Below are 19,780 nucleotides of genomic sequence, written 5' to 3'. Positions count from 1 at the left end.
CTTGAAAGCTGCACCTGTTCCCAATCCCTGGAACGCTGCGTCTATTCCCAATCTTGGGAGCGCTGCATCCGTTCCCAATCCCGAGAACACTGTATCCATTCCTAGTCTCGGGAATGCTGCACACGGTTGCTGTCCCGGGAATGCTGCATCCGTTCCTAGTCCCCGGGAATGCTGCATCCGTTCCCAGTCCCCCAGAATGCTGCACCCGTTCCCAGCCCCGGGAATGCTGCATCTGTTCCTAGTCCTGGGATTGATGCAACCATTTCCAATCCTGAGAATGCTGTATCCCTTCCCAGTCCTGGGATTGCTGCTTCCGTTCCCAGTCCCGGGATGCTGCTTCCGTTCCCAGTCCCGGGAATGTTGCATCCGAACCAGTCCCAGGAATGCTGCACCATTACCAGTCCCGGGAATGCTGCACCAATTCCCAGTTATGGGAATGCTGCATCCGGTCCCAGTCCCGGGATACTGCATCAATTCCTAGTCCCAGGAATGCTGCACTCGTTCCCAGTCGCGAGAATGCTGCACCCGTTCCCAGTTTCGGGAACGCCACCCCTGTTGCCAGTCTCAGGAAAGGTGCATCCCTTCCCTTCCCAAGAATGCTGCATCCCATCCCAGTCCCGGGAACGCTGCACACGTTCCCAGTCCCTTGAAAGCTGCACCTGTTCCCAATCCCTGGAACGCTGCGTCTATTCCCAATCTTGGGAGCGCTGCATCCGTTCCCAATCCCGAGAACACTGTATCCATTCCTAGTCTCGGGAATGCTGCACACGGTTGCTGTCCCGGGAATGCTGCATCCGTTCCTAGTCCCCGGGAATGCTGCATCCGTTCCCAGTCCCCCAGAATGCTGCACCCGTTCCCAGCCCCGGGAATGCTGCATCTGTTCCTAGTCCTGGGATTGATGCAACCATTTCCAATCCTGAGAATGCTGTATCCCTTCCCAGTCCTGGGATTGCTGCTTCCGTTCCCAGTCCCGGGATGCTGCTTCCGTTCCCAGTCCCGGGAATGCTGCATCCGTTCCCAGTCCCAAAATACTGCATTCTTTCCCAGTCCCGGGAATGCTGCACCCCTTCCCAGTCCCCGGAATGCTGACGCCTTCCAATTCTCGGGAACGCTGCACCCGTTCCTAGTCTCAGGAATGCTGCCCCTGTTGCAAGTCTCAGGAAGGCTGCATCCCTTCCCAGTCCCGAGAATGCTGCAGCCCTTCCCAGTCTAAGAACACCGCACAAGTTCCCAGTCCCAAGATTGCTGCACCTGTTCCCAGGCCCGGGAATGCTGCATCCATTCCCAGCCCTGGGAATGCTGCACCCATTTCCAATCCCGGGAGTACTGCGTCCATTCCCAGTCCCGGGATGCTACTTCCACTCCCAGTCCCTGGAATGCTGCATCCATTCCCAATTCCGAGAATGCTGCATCTTCTCCCAGTCTGGGGAATGCTGCACCCATTCCCAGTCCCGAGAACGCTGCACCCATTCCCAGTTCCGGGAAAGCTGCATCCGTTCCCAATTCCGGAAATGCTGCATCTGTATCCAGTCCCAGGAATACTACAGATATTCCTAGTCCCAGGAATTCTGCATCTGTTCCCAGTCCCCGGGAATGTTGCTTCTGTTCCCAGTCGCCGGGAATGCTGCACTCGTTCCCAGCCCCGGCAATGCTGCACCCATTCCCAGTCCCGGGAATGCTGCATCTGTTCCCAGTCCTGGGAATGCTGCACCTGTTCCCAGTCCTGAGAATGCTGCATTCCTTCCCAATCCCAGGAATTCTGCACCCATTTACTGTCACGGGAATGCTGCGTCTGTTCCTACTCCTGGGATTGCTGCAACCATTCCCAATCCTGAGAATGCTGTATCCCTTCCCAGTCTTGGGATTGCTGCATCCGTTCCCAGTCCCGGGATGCTGCTTCCGTTCCCAGTCCCGGGAATGCTGCACCCATTCCCAGTCCCAGGAATGCTGCACCCCTTCCCAGTCCCGAGAATGCTGACGCCTTCCAATTCTCGGGAACGCTGCACCCGTTCCTAGTCTCAGGAATGCTGCCCCCGTTGCAAGTCTCAGGAAGGCTTCATCCCTTCCCAGTCCCGAGAATGCTGCAGCCCTTCCCAGTCCAGGAACACCGCACACGTTCCCAGTCCCAGGATTGCTGCACCTCTTCCCAGGCCCTGGAATGCTGCGTCCATTCCCAGCCCCGGGAATGCTGCATCCATTTCCAATCCCGGGAGTACTGCGTCCGTTCCCAGTCCCGGGATGCTGCTTCCACTCCCAGTCTCTGGAATGCTGCATCCGTTCCCAATTCCGGGAATGCTGCATCTTCTCCCAGTCTGGGGCATGCTGCACCCATTCCCAGTCCCGAGAACGCTGCACCCATTCCCAGTTCCGGGAATGCTGACGCCTTCCAATTCTCGGGAATGCTGCACCCGTTCCTAGTCTCAGGAATGCTGCCCCCGTTGCAAGTCTCAGGAAGGCTGCATCCCTTCCCAGTCCCGAGAATGCTGCAGCCCTTCCCAGTCCAGGAACACCGCACACGTTCCCAGTCCCAGGATCGCTGCACCTGTTCCCAGGCCCGGGAATGCTGCGTCCATTCCCAGCCCCGGGAATGCTGCATCCATTTCCAATCCCGGGACTACTGCGTCCGTTCCCAGTCCCGGGATGCTGCTTCCACTCCCAGTCTCTGGAATGCTGCATCCGTTCCCAATTCCGGGAATGCTGCATCTTCTCCCAGTCTGGGGCATGCTGCACCCATTCCCAGTCCCGAGAACGCTGCACCCATTCCCAGTTCCGGGAATGCTGCATCCGTTCCCAGTCCCGGAAATGCTGCATCTGTATCCAGTCCCAGCAATACTACAGATATTCCTAGTCCCAGGAATTCTGCATCTGTTCCCAGTCCCCGGGAATGCTGCTTCTGTTCCCAGTCCCCGGGAATGCTGCACCCGTTCCCAGCCTCGGCAATGCTGCATCTGTATCCAGTCCCAGGAATACTAGATATTCCTAGTCCCAGGAATCTGCATCTGTTCCCAGTCCCCGGGAATGCTGCATCTGTTCCCAATCCCCGGGAATGCTGCACCCGTTCCCAGCACCGGCAATGCTGCACCCATTCCCAGTCCCGGGAATGCTGCATCTGTTCCCAGTCCTGAGAATGCTGCACCCATTTCCTGTCCCGGGAATGCTGCATATTTTCCTAGTCCTGTGATTGCTGCAACCATTCCCAATCCTGAGAATGCTGTATCCCTTCCCAGTCTTGGGATTGCTGCATCCGTTCCCAGTCCCGGGATGCTGCTTCCGTTCCTAGTCCCGGGAATGCTGCATCCGTTCCCAATTCCGGGAATGCTGCATCTTCTCCCAGTCTTGGGAATGCTGCACCCATTACCAGTCCTGAGAACGCTGCACCCATTCCTAGTTTCGGGAATGCTGCATCCGTTCCCAGTCCCGGAAATGCTGCATCTGTATCCAGTCCCAGGAATACTACAGATATTCCTAGTCCCAGGAATTCTGCATCTGCTCCCAATCCCCGGGAATGCTGCTTCTGTTCCCAGCCCCGGGAATGCTGCACCCGTTCCCAGCCCCGGCAATGCTGCAACCATTCCACGTCCCGGGAATGCTGCATCTGTTCCCAGTCCTGGGAATGCTGCACCAGTTCCCAGTCCCGGGAACGCTGCTTCCATTCTCAACCATGGGAATGCTGCACCCATTTACAATCCCAGGATTTCTGCACCCGTTTCCAATCCCGGGAATGCTGTACCCCTTCCCAGTCCCGGAAACGCTGCACCTATTTCCAATACCGGGATGCTGCTTCCGTTCCCAGTCCCGGGAATGTTGCACCCGTTCCCAGCCCCGGCAATGCTGCAACCATTCCACGTCCCGGGAATGCTGCATCTGTTCCCAGTCCTGGGAATGCTGCACCCGTTCCCAGTCCTGAGAATGCTGCATTCCTTCCCAATCCCAGGAATTCTGCACCCGTTTCCTGTCCCGGGTATGCTGCACCCGTTTCCAGTCCCGGGAATGTTGCACCCGTTTCTAGTCCAAGGAATGCTGCATCCTTTCCCAGTCCCGGGAATGCTACACCCCTTCCCAGTCCCTGGAACGCTGCACCCATTTCCAATCCTGGGATGCTGCTTCCGTTCCCAGTCCCGCGAATGCTGCACCCGTTCCCAGTCCCAAAATACTGCATTATTTCCCAGTCCCGGGAATGCTGCACCCGTTCCCATTCCCAGGAATGCTGCACCCCTCCCAGTCCCAGGAATGCGGACCACTTCCAAGTCTTGGGAACGCTGCACCCATTCCCAGTCTCAGGAACGCTGCACCTGTTCCCAGTCCCAGGAACGCTGCTTCGATTCTCAACCACGTGAATGCTGCACCCATTTCCAATCCCGGGAATTCTGCACCCGTTCCCAGTCCCAGGAATGCTGCACCCATTCCCACTCCCGGGAAAGCTGCATCCGTTCCCAGTCGCGAGAACGCTGCACCCATTCCCAGTCCTGGGCATGCTGCATCAATTCCAAGTCCCATAAATGCTGCATCTGTTCCCAGTCCCAGGAATACTACATCTATTCCCAGTCCCAGGAATGCTGCACCCATTCCCAGTCCTGGGAATGCTGCACCCCTTCCCAGTCTAGGAAATGCTGCAGCCGTTCCCAGTCACGGGAATGCTGCCCCCGTTACTAGTTTCGGGTATGCTGCATCCCTTCCCAGTCCCTGGAATGCTGCATCTCTTCCCAGTCCCGGGAATGCTGCACACGTTCCCTGTCCCAGGAACGCTGCATCCGTTACGCCGCGGGAACGCTGCGTCCATTCCCACTCCCGGGTATGCTGCGTCCTCTCCCAGTCCCGGGAATGCTGCATCTTCTCCCAGTACCGGGAATGCTGCACCCGTTCCCAGTCCCAGGAATGCTGTGTCCAACCCCGGTCCTGGGAATGCTGCATTTTCTCCCAGTCCTGGAAATGCGGCTTCTGTTGCCAGTCCATGGAATACTGCATCCTTTCCCAGTCCTGGGAATGCTGCATCTGGTTCCAGTCCTGGGATACTGCATCCGTTCCCAGTCCCAGGAATGCTTCACCCGTTCCTAGTCCTGTGTATGCTGCACCTGTTTCCAGTCCCGGGAATGTTGCACTCGTTCGCTGACCCAGGAATGCTGCACTCGTTCCCAGTCCCGGTAATGCTGCATCCCTTCCCAGTCCCGAGAATGCTGCAACCCTTTCCAGTCCCAGGAACGCTGCACACGTTCCCAGTCCCTGGAACACTGCAGCCATTCCCAGTCCCAGGAACGCTGTGTCTGTTCCCAGTCTCGGGAACTTGCTTCTTCTCCCAGTCCTCTGAATGCTGCATACGTTCCCAGACCCGGGAATGCTGCACCCATTCCCAGTCCCGAGAATGCTGCACCTGTTCCCAGTCCAGGGAACACTGCACCCGTTCCCAGTCCCGGGAACGCTGCATCCGTTCCCAGTTCCAAGAAAGCTGCACCCATTCCCAGTCCCGGGAATGCTGCGTCTGCTCCCAGTCCCGGGAATTATGCAAATGTTCCCAGTCCCGGAAATGCTGCATCTGTTCCAGTCCCGGGAATACTGCACCTGTTCTCAGTCCCTGGAATACTGCATCTGTTCCGAGTCCCGGGATAGCTGCATCCGTTCGCAGTCCCGGGAATGCTTCACCCGTTCCCAATCCAGGAAATGCTGCAAATGTTCCCAGTCCCGGTAATGCTGCATCTGTTCCAGTTCTGGGAAAACTGCATCCATTCCCAATCCCGAGAATACTGCATCTGCTCCCAGCCGCGGGAATACTGCATCTGTTCCCAGTCCCGGGAATGCTGCATCCGTTCCCAGTCCCGGGAATACTGCACCGGTTACCAGTCGCGGGATGCTGCGTCTGTTCCCACTTCCGAGATACAGCGTCTGTTCCCATTCCAGGTAACGCAGCGTCTGTTCTCAGTCCTGGGAACGTTGCATCTGTTCCCAGTCTCGGGAATGCAGCACCTGATCCCAGTCCCGAGAAAGCTGCACGCGTTACCAGTCCCGGTAACGCTGCACCCATCCCCAGGAAGGATGCATCCCTTCCCAGTACCGGGAAAACTGCACCTGTTGCCAGTCACGGGTATGCTTCACACATTGCCAGTCCCAGGAATGCTGCACCTGTTCCCAGTACAGGAATGCTGCACCCAGTCCTAGTCCCGGGAATGCTGCACCTGTTCCCAGTCCCGGGAATGCTTCACCTGTTCCCAGTCCTGGGAATGCTTCACCCGTTCCCAGTTACGAGAATGCTGCATCCATTCCCAGTCCCAGGAATGCTGCACCCATTTCCAGTCCCGCGTATGCTGCACCCGTTCCCAGTCCAGGGAATGCTGCACACTTTCCGAGTCCCAGGAATGCTGCATCCCTTCCCAGTCTTCGGAATGCTGCACCCGTTCCCAGTCTTGGGAACGCTGCCCACGTTGCCAGTCTCTTCCCAGTCCCAGGAATGCTGCTCGCATTTCCAATCCCAGGAACGCTGCGTTTGTTCCCAGTCCTGGGAATTCTGCACCCGTTCCCAGTACCGGGAAAGCTGCGTCCGTTCCCAGTCCCAGGAATGCTGCATTTTCTCCCAGTCCCTGGAATTCTGCATCCGTTACCAGTCCCGGATTGCTGCACCCATTCCCAGTCTCAGGAATGCTGCACCTGTTCCCAGTCCCAGCAACGCTGCACCAGTTCCCAGTCCCGGGAACGCTGCACCTGTTCCCAGTCCCGGGAACGCTGCATCTGTTCCCAGTCCCCAGAATACTGCATCTGTTCCCAGTCCCAGGAATGCTGCATCTGTTCCAAGACCCGTGAATGCAGCACCCGTTCCCAGTCCCGGGAATGCTGCATCGTTCCCAGTCCAGGGAATGCTGCAACCATTCAAAGTCCAAGGAATGCTGCGCCCGTTCCCATCCCCGGTAATGCTGCACCCGTTCCCAGTCCAGGGAATGCTGCATCCATTCCGAGTACCGGAAATGCTTCACCTGTTCCCAGTCCCGGGAATGTTGCATCCGTTCCCAGTCCCAGGAATGCTGCACCATTACCAGTCCCGGGAATGCTGCACCAATTCCCAGTTATGGGAATGCTGCATCCGGTCCCAGTCCCGGGATACTGCATCCATTCCTAGTCCCAGGAATGCTGCACTCGTTCCCAGTCGCGGGAATGCTGCACCCGTTCCCAGTTTCGGGAACGCCGCCCCTGTTGCCAGTCTCAGGAACGGTGCATCCCTTCCCAGTCCCAAGAATGCTGCATCCCATCCCAGTCCCGGGAACGCTGCACACGTTCCCAGTCCCTTGAAAGCTGCACCTGTTCCCAATCCCTGGAACGCTGCGTCTATTCCCAATCTCGGGAGCGCTGCATCCGTTCCCAATCCCGAGAACACTGTATCCATTCCTAGTCTCGGGAATGCTGCACACGGTTGCTGTCCCGGGAATGCTGCATCCGTTCCTAGTCCCTGGGAATGCTGCATCCGTTCCCAGTCCCCCGGAATGCTGCACCCGTTCCCAGCCCCGGGAATGCTGCATCTGTTCCTAGTCCTGGGATTGATGCAACCATTTCCAATCCTGAGAATGCTGTATCCCTTCCCAGTCCTGGGATTGCTGCTTCCGTTCCCAGTCCCGGGATGCTGCTTCCGTTCCCAGTCCCGGGAATGCTGCATCCGTTCCCAGTCCCAAAATACTGCATTCTTTCCCAGTCCCGGGAATGCTGCACCCGTTCCCAGTCCCAGGAATGCTGCACCTCTTCCCAGTCCCGGGAATGCTGACGCCTTCCAATTCTCGGGAACGCTGCACCCGTTCCTAGTCTCAGGAATGCTGCCCCTGTTGCAAGTCTCAGGAAGGCTGCATCCCTTCCCAGTCCCGAGAATGCTGCAGCCCTTCCCAGTCTAGGAACACCGCACACGTTCCCAGTCCCAAGATTGCTGCACCTGTTCCCAGGCCCGGGAATGCTGCGTCCATTCACAGCCCCGGGAATGCTGCACCCATTTCCAATCCCGGGAGTACTGCGTCCATTCCCAGTCCCGGGATGCTGCTTCCACTCCCAGTCCCTGGAATGCTGCATCCATTCCCAATTCCGAGAATGCTGCATCTTCTCCCAGTCTGGGGAATGTTGCACCCATTCCCAGTCCCGAGAACGCTGCACCCATTCCCAGTTCCGGGAAAGCTGCATCCGTTCCCAATTCCGGAAATGCTGCATCTGTATCCAGTCCCAGGAATACTACAGATATTCCTAGTCCCAGGAATTCTGCATCTGAACCCAGTCCCCGGGAATGCTGCTTCTGTTCCCAGTCACCGGGAATGCTGCACCCGTTCCCAGCCCCGGCAATGCTGCACCCATTCCCAGTCCCGGGAATGCTGCATCTGTTCCCAGTCCTGGGAATGCTGCACCTGTTCCCAGTCCTGAGAATGCTGCATTCCTTCCCAATCCCAGGAATTCTGCACCCATTTCCTGTCACGGGAATGCGGCGTCTGTTCCTAGTCCTGGGATTGCTGCAACCATTCCCAATCCTGAGAATGCTGTATCCCTTCCCAGTCTTGGGATTGCTGCATCCGTTCCCAGTCCCGGGATGCTGCTTCCGTTCCCAGTCCTGGGAATGCTGCACCCGTTCCCAGTCCCAGGAATGCTGCACCCCTTCCCAGTCCCGGGAATGCTGACGCCTTCCAATTCTCGGGAACGCTGCACCAGTTCCTAGTCTCAGGAATGCTGCCCCCGTTGCAAGTCTCAGGAAGGCTGCATCCCTTCCCAGTCCCAAGAATGCTGCAGCCCTTCCCAGTCCAGGAGCACCGCACACGTTCCCAGTCCCAGGATTGCTGCACCTGTTCCCAGGCCCGGGATTGCTGCGTCCATTCCCAGCCCCGGGAATGCTGCACCATTTCCAATCCCGGGAGTACTGCATCTGTTCCCAGTGCCGGGATGCTGATTCCGCTCCCAGTCCCTGCAATGCTGCATCCGTTCCCAATTCCGGGAATGCTGCATCTTCTCCCAGTCTGGGGAATGCTGCACCCATTCCCAGTCCCGAGAACGCTGCACCCATTCCCAGTTCCGGGAATGCTGCTTCTGTTCCCAGTCCCTGGGAATGCTGCACCCGTTCCCAGCCCCGGGAATGCTGCACACGTTCCCAGTCCCAGGAACGCTGCGTCCGTTCCGCCGCGGGAACGCTGCGTCCGTTCCCACTACCGGGAATGCTGCGTCCATTCCCAGTCCCGGGAATGCTGCATCTTCTCCCAGTCCCGGGAATGCTGCATCTTCTCCCAGTACCGGGAATGCTGCCCCCGTTCCCAGTCCCAGGAATGCTGTGTCCAATCCCGGTCCTGGGAATGCTGCATTTTCTCCCAGTCCTGGAAATGCGGCTTCTGTTGCCAGTCCATGGAATACTGCATCCTTTTCCAGTCCCGGGAATGCTGCATCTGGTTCTAGTCCTGGGATACTGCATCCGTTCCCAGTCCCAGGAATGCTTCACCCGTTCCTAGTCTGTGTATGCTGCACCTGTTTCCAGTCCCGGGAATGTTGCACTCGTTCGCTGACCCAGGAATGCTGCACTCGTTCCCAGTCCCGGTAATGCTGCATCCCTTCCCAGTCCCGAGAATGCTGCAACCCTTTCCAGTCCCAGGAACGCTGCACACATTCCCAGTCCCTGGAACACTGCAGCCATTCCCAGTCCCAGGAACGCTGTGTCTGTTCCCAGTCTCGGGAACTTGCTTCTTCTCCCAGTCCTCTGAATGCTGCATACGTTCCCAGACCCGGGAATGCTGCACCCATTCCCAGTCCCGAGAATGCTGCACCTGTTCCCAGTCCAGGGAACACTGCACCCGTTCCCAGTCCCGGGAACGCTGCATCCGTTCCCAGTTCCAAGAAAGCTGCACACATTCCCAGTCCCGGGAATGCTGCGTCTGCTCCCAGTCCCGGGAATGATGCAAATGTTCCCAGTCCCGGAAATGCTGCATCTGTTCCAGTCCCGGGAATACTGCACCTGTTCTCAGTCCCTGGAATACTGCATCTGTTCCGAGTCCCGGGATAGCTGCATCCGTTCGCAGTCCCGGGAATGCTTCACCCGTTCCCAATCCAGGAAATGCTGCAAATGTTCCCAGTCCCGGTAATGCTGCATCTGTTCCAGTTCTGGGAATACTGCATCCGTTCCCAGTCCCGGGAATGCTGCATCCGTTCCCAGTGCCGGGAATACTGCACCGGTTACCAGTCGCGGGATGCTGCGTCTGTTCCCACTTCCGAGATACAGCGTCTGTTCCCATTCCAGGTAACGCAGCGTCTGTTCTCAGTCCTGGGAACGTTGCATCTGTTCCCAGTCTCGGGAATGCAGCACCTGATCCCAGTCCCGAGAAAGCTGCACGCATTACCAGTCCCGGTAACGCGGCATCCATTCCCATTCCCAGGAAGGATGCACCCCTTCCCAGTACCGGGAAAACGGCACCTGTTGCCAGTCACGGGTATGCTTCACACATTGCCAGTCCCAGGAATGCTGCACCCGTTCCCAGTACAGGAATGCTGCACCCATTCCTAGTCCCGGGAATGCTGCACCTGTTCCCAGTCCCGGGAATGCTGCACCTGTTCCCAGTCCTGGGAATGCTTCACCCGTTCCCAGTTACGAGAATGCTGCATCCATTCCCAGTCCCAGGAATGCTGCACCCATTTCCAGTCCCGCGTATGCTGCACCCGTTCCCAGTCCAGGGAATGCTGCACACTTTCCGAGTCCCAGGAATGCTGCATCCCTTCCCAGTCTTCGGAATGCTGCACCCGTTCCCAGTCTTGGGAATGCTGCCCATGTTGCCAGTCTCTGGAACGCAGCATCTCTTCCCAGTCCCAGGAATGCTGCTCGCATTTCCAATCCCAGGAACGCTGCGTTTGTTCCCAGTCCTGGGAATTCTGCACCCGTTCCCAGTACCGGGAAAGCTGCGTCCGTTCCCAGTCCCAGGAACGCTGCATTTTCTCCCAGTCACTGGAATTCTGCATCCGTTACCAGTCCCGGATTGCTGCACCCATTCCCAGTCTCAGGAATGCTGCACCTGTTCCCAGTCCCAGCAACGCTGCACCCGTTCCCAGTCCCGGGAACGCTGCACCCGTTCCCAGTCCCGGGAACGCTGCATCTGTTCCCAGTCCCCAGAATACTGCATCTGTTCCCAGTCCCAGGAATGCTGCATCTGTTCCCAGACCCGTGAATGCAGCACCCGTTCCCAGTCCCGGGAATGCTGCATCGTTCCCAGTCCAGGGAATGCTGCAACCATTCAAAGTCCAAGGAATGCTGCGCCCGTTCCCATCCCCGGTAATGCTGCACCTGTTCCCAGTCCTGGGAATGCTGCATCCATTCCCAGTCGCGGAAATGCTTCACCTGTTCCCAGTCCCGGGAATGTTGCATCCGTTCCCAGTCCCAGGAATGCTGCACCATTACCAGTCCCGGGAATGCTGCACCAATTCCCAGTTATGGGAATGCTGCATCCGGTCCCAGTCCCGGGATACTGCATCCATTCCTAGTCCCAGGAATGCTGCACTCGTTCCCAGTCGCGGGAATGCTGCACCCGTTCCCAGTTTCGGGAACGCCGCCCCTGTTGCCAGTCTCAGGAATGGTGCATCCCTTCCCAGTCCCAAGAATGCTGCATCCCATCCCAGTCCCGGGAACGCTGCACACGTTCCCAGTCCCTTGAAAGCTGCACCTGTTCCCAATCCCTGGAACGCTGCGTCTATTCCCAATCTTGGGAGCGCTGCATCCGTTCCCAATCCCAAGAACACTGTATCCATTCCCAGTCTCGGGAATGCTGCACACGGTTGCTGTCCCGGGAATGCTGCATCCGTTCCTAGTCCCCGGGAATGCTGCATCCGTTCCCAGTCCCCCAGAATGCTGCACCCGTTCCCAGCCCCGGGAATGCTGCATCTGTTCCTAGTCCTGGGATTGATGCAACCATTTCCAATCCTGAGAATGCTGTATCCCTTCCCAGTCCTGGGATTGCTGCTTCCGTTCCCAGTCCCGGGATGCTGCTTCCGTTCCCAGTCCCGGGAATGCTGCATCCGTTCCCAGTCCCAAAATACTGCATTCTTTCCCAGTCCCGGGAATGCTGCACCCCTTCCCAGTCCCGGGAATGCTGACGCCTTCCAATTCTCGGGAACGCTGCACCCGTTCCTAGTCTCAGGAATGCTGCCCCTGTTGCAAGTCTCAGGAAGGCTGCATCCCTTCACAGTCCCGAGAATGCTGCAGCCCTTCCCAGTCTAGGAACACCGCACACGTTCCCAGTCCCAAGATTGCTGCACCTGTTCCCAGGCCCGGGAATGCTGCGTCCATTCCCAGCCCCGGGAATGCTGCACCCATTTCCAATCCCGGGAGTACTGCGTCCATTCCCAGTCCCGGGATGCTGCTTCCACTCCCAGTCCCTGGAATGCTGCATCCATTCCCAATTCCGAGAATGCTGCATCTTCTCCCAGTCTGGGGAATGTTGCACCCATTCCCAGTCCTGAGAACGCTGCACCCATTCCCAGTTCCGGGAAAGCTGCATCCGTTCCCAATTCCGGAAATGCTGATTCTGTATCCAGTCCAAGGAATACTACAGATATTCCTAGTCCAAGGAATTCTGCATCTGTTCCCAGTCCCCGGGAATGCTGCTTCTGTTCCCAGTCACTGGGAATGCTGCACCCGTTCCCAGCCCCGGCAATGCTGCACCCATTCCCAGTCCCGGGAATGCTGCATCTGTTCCCAGTCCTGGGAATGCTGCACCTGTTCCCAGTCCTGAGAATGCTGCATTCCTTCCCAATCCCAGGAATTCTGCACCCATTTCCCGTCACGGGAATGCGGCGTCTGTTCCTAGTCCTGGGATTGCTGCAACCATTCCCAATCCTGAGAATGCTGTATCCCTTCCCAGTCTTGGGATTGCTGCATCCGTTCCCAGTCCCGGGATGCTGCTTCCGTTCCCAGTCCCGGGAATGCTGCACCCATTCCCAGTCCCAGGAATGCTGCACCCCTTCCCAGTCCCGGGAATGCTGACGCCTTGCAATTCTCGGGAAGGCTGCACCCGTTCCTAGTCTCAGGAATGCTGCCCCCGTTGCAAGTCTCAGGAAGGCTGCATCCCTTCCCAGTCCCAAGAATGCTGCAGCCCTTCCCAGTCCAGGAGCACCGCACACGTTCCCAGTCCCAGGATTGCTGCACCTGTTCCAGGCCCGGGAATGCTGCGTCCATTCCCAGCCCCGGGAATGCTGCACCATTTCCAATCCCGGGAGTACTGCGTCTGTTCCCAGTCCCGGGATGCTGATTCCGCTCCCAGTCCCTGCAATGCTGCATCCGTTCCCAATTCCGGGAATGCTGCATCTTCTCCCAGTCTGGGGAATGCTGCACCCATTCCCAGTCCCGAGAACGCTGCACCCATTCCCAGTTCCAGGAATGCTGCATCTGATCCCAGTCCCGGAAATGCTGCATCTGTATCCAGTCCCAGGAATACTACAGATATTCCTAGTCCCAGGAATTCTGCATCTGTTCTCAGTCCCCGGGAATGCTGCTTCTGTTCCCAGTCCCTGGGAATGCTGCACCCGTTCCCAGCCCCGGCAATGCTGCAACCATTCCCCGTCCCGGGAATGCTGCATCTGTTCCCAGTCCTGGGAATGCTGCACCTGTTCCCAGTCCTGAGAATGCTGCATTCCTTCCCAATCCCAGGAATTCTGCACCCATTTCCTGTCACGGGAATGCTGCGTCTGTTCCTAGTCCTGGGATTGCTGCAACCGTTCCCAATCCTGAGAATGCTGTATCCCTTCCCAGTCTTGGGATTGCTGCATCCGTTCCCAGTCCCGGGATGCTGCTTCCGTTCCCAGTCCCGGGAATGCTGCATCCGTTCCCAGTCCCGGGAATGCTGCATCCGTTCCCAGTCCAAGGAATGCTGCACCCCTTCCCAGTCCCGGGAATGCTGACGCCTTCCAATTCTCGGGAACGCTGCACCCGTTCCTAGTCTCAGGAATGCTGCCCCCGTTGCAAGTCTCAGGAAGGCTGCATCCCTTCCCAGTCCCAAGAATGCTGCAGCCCTTCCCAGTCCAGGAGCACCGCACATGTTCCCAGTCCCAGGATTGCTGCACCTGTTCCCAGGCCTGGGAATTCTGCGTCCATTCCCAGCCCCGGGAATGCTGCACCATTTCCAATCCCGGGAGTACTGCGTCTGTTCCCAGTCCCGGGATGCTGCTTCCGCTCCCAGTCCCTGCAATGCTGCATCCGTTCCCAATTCCGGGAATGCTGCATCTTCTCCCAGTCTGGGGAATGCTGCACCCATTCCCAGTCCCGAGAACGCTGCACCCATTCCCAGTTCCGGGAATGCTGCATCTGTTCCCAGTCCCGGAAATGCTGCATCTGTATCCAGTCCCAGGAATACTACGGATATTCCTAGTCCCAGGAATTCTGCATCTGTTCCCAGTCCCCAGGAATGCTGCTTCTGTTCCCAGTCCCTGGGAATGCTGCACCCATTCCCAGCCCCGGCAATGCTGCAACCATTCCCCGTCCCGGGAATGCTGCATCTGTTCCCAATCCTGGGAATGCTGCACCCGTTCCCAGTCCTGAGAATGCTGCATTCCTTCCCAATCCCAGGAATTCTGCACCCGTTTCCTGTCCCGGGTATACTGCACCCGTTCCCAGCCCCGGCAATGCTGCAACCATTCCCCGTCCCGGGAATGCTGCACCCGTTCCTAGTCCAAGGAATGCTGCATTCTTTCCCAGTCCCGGGAATGCTGCACCCCTTCCCAGTCCCGGGAACGCTGCACCCATTTCCAATCCATGGATGCTGCTTCTGTTCCCAGTCCCGGGAATGCTGCATCCGTTCCCAGTCCCAAAATACTGCATTGTTTCCAAGTCCCGGGAATGCTGCACCCGTTCCCATTCCCAGGAATGCTGCACCCCTCCCAGTCCCGGGAATGCGGACCCCTTCCAAGTCTTGGGAACGCTGCACCCGTTCCCAGTCTCAAGAACGCTGCACCTGTTCCCAGTCCCGGGAACGCTGCTTCCATTCTCAACCACGGGAATGCTGCACCCATTTGCAATCCCAGGATTTCTGCACCCGTTTCCTGTCCCGGGTATGCTGCACCCGTTTCCAGTCCCGGGAATGTTGCACCCGTTCCTAGTCCAAGGAATGCTGCATTCTTTCCCAGTCCCGGGAATGCTGCACCCCTTCCCAGTCCTGGGAACGCTGCACCCATTTCCAATCCCAGGATGCTGCTTCCGTTCCACAGTCCCGGGAATGTTGCATCCGTTCCCAGTCCCAAAATACTGCATTCTTTCCCAGTCCCGGGAATGCTGCACCCGTTCTCAGTCCCAGGAATGCTTCACCCGTTCCTAGTCCTGTGTATGCTGCACCTGTTTCCAGTCCCGGGAATGTTGCACTCGTTCGCTGACCCAGGAATGCTGCACTCGTTCCCAGTCTCGATAATGCTGCATCCCTTCCCAGTCCCGAGAATGCTGCAACCCTTTCCAGTCCCAGGAACGCTGCACACGTTCCCAGTCCCTGGAACGCTGCAGCCATTCCAAGTCCTAGGAACGCTGTGTCTGTTCCCAGTCTCGGGAACTTGCTTCTTCTCCCAGTCCTCTGAATGCTGCATACGTTCCCAGACCCGGGAATGCTGCACCCATTCCCAGTCCCGAGAATGCTGCACCTGTTCCCAGTCCAGGGAACACTGCACCCGTTTCGAGTCCCGGGAACACTGCATCCGTTCCCAGTTCCAAGAACGCTGCACCCATTCCCAGTCCCGGGAATGCTGCATCTGCTCCCAGTCCCGGGAATGATGCAAATGTTCCAAGTCCCGGAAATGCTGCATCTGTTCCAGTCCCGGGAATACTGAATCTGTTCTCAGTCCCTGGAATACTGCATCTGTTCCGAGTCCCGGGATAGCTGCATCCGTTCGCAGTCCCTGGAATGATTCACCAGTTCCCAGTCCAGGAAATGCTGCAAATGTTCCCAGTCCCGGTAATGCTGCATCTGTTCCAGTTCTGGGAAAACTGCATCCGTTCCCAGTCCCGAGAATACTGCATCTGCTCCAAGCCGCGGGAATACTGCATCTGTTCCCAGTCCCGGGAATGCTGCATCCGTTCCCAGTCCCGGGAATACTGCAGCGGTTACCAGTCGCGGGATGCTGCGTCTGTTCCCACTTCCGAGATACAGCGTCTGGTCCCATTCCAGGTAACGCAGCGTCTGTTCTCAGTCCTGGGAACGTTGCATCTGTTCCCAGTCTCGGGAATGCAGCACCTGATCCCAGTCCCGAGAAAGCTGCACCCGTTACCAGTCCCGGGAACGCTGCACCCATTCCCATTCCCAGGAAGAATGCATCCCTTCCCAGTCCCGGGAAGGCTGCACCCGTTCCCAGTACAGGAATGCTGCACCCGTTCCTAGTCCCGGGAATGCTGCACCTGTTCCCAGTCCCTAGGAATGCTGCACCTGTTCCCAGTCCTGGGAATGCTTCACCCGTTCCCAGTCCCGAGAATGCTGCATCCATTCCCAGTCCCAGGAATGCTGCACCCATTTCCAGTCCCGCGTATGCTGCACCCGTTCCCAGTCCCGGGAATGCTGCATTGTTCCCAGTCCAGGGAATGCTGCAACCGTTCAAAGTCCAGGGAATGCTGCGCCCGTTGGCAGTCCCTCGGAATCGAGGAAGACTTGCTTCCACTCTAAAAATGAGTTCTTAGGTGGCTGAACAGTCCAATACGAGAACCACAGCCCCTGTCATAGGAGGGACAGATAGTCATTGAGGGAAGGGATTTGCCGCACGCTCTTTCCGCTGCCTGCGCTTGATTTCTGCATGCTCTTGGCGATGAGAGTTGAGGTGCTCAGCGCCCTCCCGGATGCACTTCCTCCAATTAGGGTGGTCTTTGGCCAGGGACTCCCAGGTGTCGGTGGGGATGTTGCACTTTATCAGGGAGGCTTTGAGGGTGTTCTTGTAACGTTTCCTCTGCCCACCTTTGGCTCGTTTGCCGTGAAGGATTTCCAAGTAGTGCACTTGCTTTGGAAGCCTAGTGTCTGGCATTCGGACAATGTGGCCCGCCCAGCGGAGCTGATCAAGTGCGGTCAGTGCTTCAATGCTGGGGATGTTGGCCTGGTCGAGGACGCTAACGTTGGTGTGTCTGTTCTCCCATGGGATTTGTATGATCTTGCGGCGATATCGTTGGTGGTATTTCTCCAGCGACTCAACCACTCTGACATTACCGAACTCAGCAGAGGGCAGGGATTAAACTCAGGAACTTCCTGGTCTGCATGACTTAGTCCCACACCATGAGGTGCACCCATCCAGCAAATTACTGAGGGACTTTCCAGAAAGCAATCTTTAACAAAATCTTTGCAGAGGTCATTCAACTGGTCAGGTGCCATGAAAACACTTGGCACATAATAATTTCAAGTCATGTTTTCCATCAAATATAATTCAGAAAATGCTAGAGCCATTCCAATCACAATCTTGTCCAAGTAGAAAAGTTGCCAATGGCCATCCAAAATGCCTTTGTTTTCCACCAACATGGATAGCATCCTTCCAAAATGTCTCCTCAAATATGTTATTCATTACCATGTCAAGGCAATGAGAAGAAAGAACAATCCACCTGAAGGTATAGCATAGCTTCCCGAAGACCAACATCTTACCTCGACAGTACAATGATGCACATAGAAGGACAAAAGAAGAATAAGAAAAGTGGACATTGATAGTGATGAGGTGTGGGAGTTACCTACTTTAAAAGCTAAAGAATGCATTGCTCTGGCTGCAAATATGTGGTTACAAACCATGGAAACCAATCTGGAGAATAGAATCATGAAATGGGGAAAGGAGACAGATAGGGGCAGGAGTAAACTATACCTCAGCCCCATTTACCTGTGTCCAGATGACACATCTGTATTCCGCTGAGGCCTGGACCCTGACAGAGGCAAAGGAGATTGAATGCCTTTGAAACACCATGCAAAGAAAATATTGGGAGGACAAAATGACTGACGGTAAAGTACAGATAAGGAGTGGCCTATGGGCAGTAGCAGAACGTGTTATAGCAAAAAGATAACAGTCGGCAGCACTTAAGATGGGAACCCTCACAAGGTGAGAGCATGAGTTCATGCTTGGAAAAAATAGCATGCAAGGCTAAGCCCAGGATGATGGGGCTGTACAATAAGACCCAAAGGAGTGGGGAGAAATCTGCGGGAGCTGGTGGAGGGAAGAGCAAAATGGTGATATCCTGTCATGCCCAGCCCCGTTTGGTTATAACTGATATTGGTTGTGCTATCTCAGTGTCAACAATCAAAGTTGCCCACAGGAAGAATCATGAACAGGTTTGCAGAATATTAACCACTGACCACACCTGGAGCTGGGAATGGGATTGGGTTCAGAGTCTCCAGTGACAGTTAGCAGCACCCCAATACTGTAGAGGCTGGCTTAATGTCTATCATGTATATAAGCTCTCCTATCTTCCATCACCATATCAGATCAGATGAGATGGTGCCAAATAATTGGGGTTCCTGCATGTTTACTCCCTGCTGGACCTTCTCATCTTTCTTCAACAAGCCAAGCATTTCAACATAAAATAGAATATTTTATTTCAGCTGGTTTTTATTAATCGAGGCATATTATGGGCTGGATTTTTGGCTTTTCTGTTTTCGGGGCGATAATGGCGGCACGGCGGGAAAGTTAGCGGCCAGGAATAGTTTGCGCTTTGGTAGTTACGTTTTGGGCATCAGGGAGCACAGCGCTAAGGGAGGCGTTGTACACCTCTCGGCGCAAGGGAGGGAAACTCCCGAGCTAAAGAGCCGGGCTGGAAGTGCTCCGAAGAGAGGCCCTGGGGGGAGGGGGAAAAAATAGCTCGGAAACATTCCTATAACATTGCCCACACCACCGCAACACAAATCACACAAAAAATGTAAAACAAAAAACACTGGCACTTATTTTTGGAGTCCATTACCTTCCTGTCCACCGCCGGGATCGCAGGACCACCCCGATTTCCCAGGCGGTCATTGCGGGCGCACTTCCGGGCGGACGGGTCGGGCAAGAGTCAAAACTCGCGCCGGTGTCGCAACCAGGGGTGTTGTAAACCCGGCGCAGCTCTCCCCGGCAGTGCTGCTCTGCGCCGCCGCAAAACCCGACCGGAAGATCACGCGAGGCGCTGGAGACCTTACTGCCGCCTTTCACACCGCTTCAGGGTGTAACCCCGAGCGCAAAGGACTAGAAAATCCAGCCCATAGAGTATAAAGGCAAGGAAGTTATGCTAAACTTTTATAAAACACTGGTTAGGCCCCAGCTGGAGTATTGTGGCCAATTTTGAGAACCACATTTCGGAAAGGATGTCAAGGCCATGTACAGAGGCGTTTTACTAGAATGGTACCAGGGATGAGTGACTTCAGTTAAGTGGATAGACTGGAGAGGCTGGTATTGTCCTTACAGCAGAGAAGGTCAAGAGATATGAGGGAGGTTTTCAAATCATGGTTTTCATGAGAGTAAATAAGGAGAAACTGTTTCCCGTGGCAGAATGGTTCGGAACCAGAGGGCACAGATTTATGGGGATTGGCAAAAGAACCAAAGTCGACATGAGGAAAAAAAATCACACAACGAGTGGTGTGATGTGGAATACACTGCCTGAAAGGGTGATAGACCTAACATTCAAAAGGAAATAGGATAAATACTCAAAGGCGGGAAATTTACAACTCTTTTTGGGGGAACAAAATACACATTAGATCAAGTGCCCCCCCGATCTGGGGGACACTCCAGACACTTCACTGCCCCTTTTTAAAAACATTTTTTGTTTCTTTTTTTTGTTTTTTTTGTGGGGTATTTTGTGATTTTTTTGGGGGGGGCATTAAAACCATATATTTTACAAGTGCCCCCT

The 19,780-nt window shown here is 56.1% G+C and overlaps 1 protein-coding gene across 1 annotated transcript in view; it reads right to left on the bottom strand.

The window, feature by feature from the left end:
- LOC139279924 (uncharacterized) overlaps positions 1-19,780 on the bottom strand; it is a 164,054-nt gene that overhangs the window by 143,494 nt on the left and 780 nt on the right. The gene's annotated exons all lie outside the window — the stretch shown is intronic.

This window comes from Pristiophorus japonicus, chromosome 14, assembly GCF_044704955.1.
Source record: "Pristiophorus japonicus isolate sPriJap1 chromosome 14, sPriJap1.hap1, whole genome shotgun sequence".
Classification (NCBI taxonomy): domain Eukaryota; kingdom Metazoa; phylum Chordata; class Chondrichthyes; family Pristiophoridae; genus Pristiophorus; species Pristiophorus japonicus.
The sequence above is the reverse complement of the archived record's forward strand: the minus strand, read 5'-3'. Positions and strand labels throughout refer to the sequence as shown.